Genomic DNA, 5,829 nt, shown 5'->3' with positions numbered 1-5,829 from the left:
TGCGAAGAAGGGACTTAAAGTTCCAAGTCGATGATTAGGTTTTCCTGAAGGTGTCACCTATGAAGGGGGTGATGAGATATGGGAAGAAAGGGAAGCTCAGTCCCAGATATATAGGTCCTTACAGAATCTTGAAAAGGGTTGGTAATATGTTTTATGAGTTAGATTTGCCAGCATAACTAGCAGTTGATCATCTACTCTTTCAGATTTCCTTGTTGAAGAAGTGTATGGGTGATCTGGCATCAATAGTACCATTAGAGAGTGTGGCTATGAAGGATGGTCTCACTTATGAAGATGTTCCAATTGAAATTCTTGACTGTCAGGTTCGTAGGTTGAGAAACAAGGAAGTCGGTTCAGTGAAGGTTTTGTGGAGGAGTTAATATGTAGAAGGAGCTACTTGTAAAGCAAAAGTAGCCATGAAGGCCAAGTATCCTCCCCTCTTTCCTTCTGATTCAGATTCAGCTTCAGGTAATAGTTCCTCTCCAGCCTCTCAGTTTACTATTGCATAAATTCAGTCTTAATAACTTATTCCCTCAGTTATTCTTGCATTTCAGTATATTTGCATGTTCATGGAACTTAATTCAGTTAGATTTCAGTTTCTAGTACTTAGTGGTAGGGATTGCATCCCTTCCTTTCATACTCAGCATGTTTAGACTCTATTCGAGGACGAATGTTCCCAAGGGAGAGTAATGTAACACCCTGGATTCAGAAAGGGGAATAACAACATTTTTCTAGAAGTTGATGGTGCCACTGCCAGAGGCCACCCACGGCCCGTGGATGGGACCACGGACTATAGGTGTGGTCCGTGGTTGATAACCTCAGCATTTTCCTAGAAAGTCCAGGACCATGGCCTGACAAATGGTCTTGGTCAAACCACGGTCCGTGGTTCAATGCCCCACAATCCCCAGGGAACCACGACCTACGACAGGACCTATAGACTGTTCGTGGGTCGATGATCCGTGGTTCAGGGTCTCTGGATCGTGACCCCAAAATCCAATCCCAGATGCCAAACTACACCCTAGCAGGATGGACTGTAGGTCAGTCTACGATCCGTCAGTCAGGGCCCGTTGTTGGTAGGTTCAGCAGTTGGTTAGGGGTAGTTAGGTCTTTTTTGAATTATTTTATCCCTGAACTACGTTGTTTTACTCAGCTTAAGCCTAATATTCTAGTCAGAACCTACCCTAAATGATTATTCAACAAAACTTAGAGTTAAAAGAGAAGAAAGAGGCGTTAGTTTTCCAAGAACAAGCAGGAGGTGTTCTTCAAGTTTTAGGTCAAAATCCAAAGGATTTATCCATGAATTTCGTCACCAGGTATGTGGAATTTCACTAGTGGGTTCCTTTCATCCACTAGGTCCCTAGAATTCAGTCAGATTCTTGATTCTCTATATCTTGATTAGACCTAAGGTTTCTAAAACCCTGGACAATTGGTGTGATTTAGGTGTTGTAGTATTCTAAATTGAATTAGCTTGTTTCTTGGAAAAGTTGCTTAGTTCCTTGCATGAAACTCAAAACCCTAGTTGTATAAAATATTTTAGTTCATGAATTATACTTGTTAGGTCAGTTAAATAGATAATCGTGCTCCAGATTTTGAATGTCACATTGTACGTAAATAAATGTTGCATTCTCAGTTAGCATGTCAGAATTTCGAGCAATTTAGTATTTCAGTTACATTTCAGTCATATACATATTTAGTTGGGAGTAGAATTAGCACTGAGTTGGACTAGGGTTCATCGTACTCTCATAGTCCCAGAACTATGTGCCCAGTAGGATTATAATTCTCCTCTTTTGGGCATCAAATTTAGTGATCACACCAATCATGTCTTTATACCCTGGCAAGGTATATTGGGTCCGCTCGATGGGGCGTATACATCAAACTCTACGTTTAGCTCACGTGGTTTTATGTCGGTTAATAGTAGCTCCAACAGTCAGACTCTAGTGCATTTGACCAGGTTTTCAGATTATACTTCAATATTCAGTTTCAGCATGTTATGTTCATGATTAGTACTTGGCCAATGCATTTAGCTCAGTTTTCAATTATATTTTAGCATTTATATTTTGTTCAGATTATATCATTGCTCAGTTATGCTTTGTTCAGCCTATATATTTTGTTCAACTATTATCTATATCATGCATGCTCAGTACATTTCAAGTGCTGACGCATACTCTGTGCTACATCCTTTCATGATGTAGGTTTAGGTACTAAACATCGAGATCACGCATAAATCGATTCTCGATCCGTATTCAGAAGCTTCAGTGGTGAGTCCTTATACTTCGAGGACAACAAACATACGTTTCTTTTTTAGTCGTTTATTCAATTATCAGTTTTTGTTAGAGTTAGCTGGGAGCATGTCCCAACAACTCGACCAGTTAGAGGCTTTTCATACATAGTAGTATATTCAACTTTAGTTTTTGAGTGGTTGTTTAGGAACACTAAACTCTTAGTATGTTTTATATATATTCAGACTAGTTGGGTTCTTCCCATTTTCAGTTAACTATTATATTAGTTTATGCATAGTATGTGTTTTTATTTAGAAATTTTTATAGTATGCTTATGATATGCCAGACAGGGTTAGCTTGGGGTCACTCGTGATCCTAGTTCCCATGTTACGTCAAGGGGGTACCCTCGGGGCGTGACAACTAATGATCCAAATTATTGCAAGTATCATAGACTTATGAGTCACCGTCTTTAGAAATGTTGTCTTCAAGGATAGAGTAATGTGATTGGATTACAAAAAGAAAATTGTCCTTCATGATGAGAAGACCAATTCTAACCAAATCTTTCTCACATTAAGCTAACTTGATCTAGTCCAAAAATGTATCATTGGAAAGCATGAACAAGATTTGTTGGAACAAGATAAATCCCAAATTAATATTGACAGTGATAATGGTTGGATTCTTGTAACTACACAAAAATGCAACAAGAAAAGTTTACAAAATGAGTCATCTGAGCAACCAATCAGAAGGAAGATGGGAGAAGACTAGAAAAGCAGAAATCAATCAAGCATCCAATGAGGGCAAAGGTAGAAGTACATCACCACCTAAAACTCCAACGTCTTGTGACTCTAGGAGAATTCTTACTAAGATGGTTCTTCCCAAGTCTACTCAAGACAATCTTGAGGCGTCATATTTTAATGCAGACAAAGAAAAAACAATGAGTGAAACCTCACCAAAGGTGTCTCCTAGTGACAAAGAAGAAAAATGAGAGAAATCTCATCAATGGTGACTCCTTCGCCTTCTAAAAAGTCTGTTGAACTTTCTTCCAAGAAGTACATGATTTGATACAAAAATCACTTTTACAGATAATGATCTTTTGTTATTAAACACTACACAATCATCCTTTATATATGGTGGGTCACGTGCTAGAGAAGAATATCAACAAAATTTTGATAGATAAAGGATATGGAGTCAACATTATGCCTATCAATAAATTGAAGAAACTTGGCATCACGACTGAAGAACTTGGTGAAAGTCATTTATTTATACAAAGATTCAATCAAAGGGACAGAGGGCCATAGGCTCTATCAAGTAAAACATAAACATATACTATTTGTGACCAAGCACATGGATGCATGCGATCGATGCAATGACTGCATACAACATATTGCTTGACATGTCTTTGGTACATGATAATAAAATTTTCTAATCTTCTTACTATGAATGTTTGAAGTATCTCAAAAGCAGAATTGAAAGGTAAATAGTTGAAGATGATATTCCTTTCACCAAGTTGAGACACACTTTCTGATGCAAAATTCTATTGGAAGAGTTATGTTGACAAGGGAAAACCTGCTACATCAATTCACTTAAGTCTGATAATATCACAAGAAATCAAAAAGGTAAAAGTTGACACTAAAGAACCTTGTCCCATTGTGAATGAATGGAAGATCATATTTTCAAAAACAAAATTGACTTATGTACTTTGCTACATTCTAAAAGAGAGATAAGAGGAAGGTCAATCATCTAATAGCCAAGGAAATGCACTAAGCAGACTAACTTTTCCTATCACACGGGTTGATGCAATTAACTTTTTGTAGAAGCTATAAGGAAAGTCAATCACTCAAAATCAAGTGCAAGATGTGGCACTTCCTGTGAAATGCACAAGAGAAAGCATGGATCCAAATGCTTAAAAGTTATTTGTGAAGGTTGGATAAAACCCCTATAAAGCATCAAAGTTAGGGAAACTCTCATCGGAAGATACAAAGAAGAAAGCACACAAACGCTTAGGCTTTATCCGACCACGACCAGTTCGTATATCCATAAGAAGCTCAAGTAACAACATATCACTATAGAAGATGAATCTATTGCTTCCAAAAAAAAGGCCTTCTATTTTTTATCGACTTAGAAAATCGAATACAAGAACTTTTGTGTTTGAGAGGTTGGGTATATTGAAGAAAAATGACAAGCTTCAAAGAATCTACCTAAGAGTGACAATGCTTGTTTCACCTATGATCCAAAAAGATTTCAAAAGTTTGATTCCTTCTAGAATGAGGAAATGAGTGGACCTTATGGTTTCGTGTAAAGAAGAACTCAAGAAAAATGCTCACATTGTGATTTAAACCAAAGAGAAGGAGGAATATGAAGAAAGTGTAGGCTCTCCATTTCATGTTACAATCAAGAGTTAGCACAATGTGTCGTCTCAAACAAAGATCAATGAATTGTTAGGAGATATTGTTTGTTTTCAATGAAAATGATCCTCAAGAATAGGAAGATGTTGGAAATGCTCCACCAGAACATGAAGAAGGAGTAAAGACCACAATAGAGCTCTAAAAGGAGGTTACCCTTGGCACCGATGAAGACCCAAGGCCAACTTACCTAAATGCCTTTCTAGAAGTTGATTTAGAAATCACTTAAATGAATATATTCAAAGAATATAGGTATGTCTTCACTTGGAGTTATAAAAGAAACTCCTAGCTTGAATCCTAAAGTAGCAGTCCATCTGTCGGTAGTACAGAATGGTGCTAGTCATGTTAAGCAAGGCCAAAGTCGTTTTATGCTTGACTCGGTTCCATTGATAGAAAATGAATTTAACAAACTTATTGAGGCATATTTAATTTGTAAAGTCAAATACCCTACATGGTTGTCAATTATTGTTCCTGTAAGGAAGAAGAATGGCAAAATTTGAGTTTGTGTTGAATTTAGGGATCAAAATAATGCACTCCCAAAAGATGAGTTTCCTCTTCTCATCCTAGCGTTGATGATTGATGTTATCACTGGTTATGAGGCCATGTCATTTATGGATGGTTCCTCCGGCTATAACAAATTCTGCACGACACCAAAGTATGAAGAACTCACTGCATTTGGCACGCCTACTGGTATTTAATTCTTCAAGGTGATTCCTTTCCGTTTGAATAATGTTGGTGCCATATATCAAAGGGCTATGCAAAATATATTTTAGAGAATTGGGTAAAAATTTTAGTTTGTTACACTTTATATATTCAAGTTTTAAATTTAGATATGATACTTCACCCAACATAATTATCTTTAGTAACGTGATAGAGTGATAACATCGCCAAACTAATCTGTAAAGAATAAAAAAAAAGATGCATCAACTTAAGCAAAACTGATTTTGTAACAATATAGGGTCTAAACTCTTTCAATCATCTGACTGAAAGTTTTTACATTAACACAAGAATAATGCTACGTCCATTCAAATCTTTGTTTCCATTTTTCTGCACAAACAAAGTTGCTGGCAGCTCAACTATTTCTGAAAATCCTAGCTAATAACTAGAACAAAAGAAGGATATAATAATAAAGGCAACATGAGTTGTTGGCTGCTCAACTATTGGGCATGGCTTTTAGAAACAGATGCATAACCTTCTGTACAAATACCTGC

The sequence above is a fragment of the Solanum stenotomum genome, chromosome 4 (genome assembly GCF_019186545.1).
Source record: "Solanum stenotomum isolate F172 chromosome 4, ASM1918654v1, whole genome shotgun sequence".
Lineage (NCBI taxonomy): Eukaryota > Viridiplantae > Streptophyta > Magnoliopsida > Solanales > Solanaceae > Solanum > Solanum stenotomum.
The sequence above is the reverse complement of the archived record's forward strand: the minus strand, read 5'-3'. Positions refer to the sequence as shown.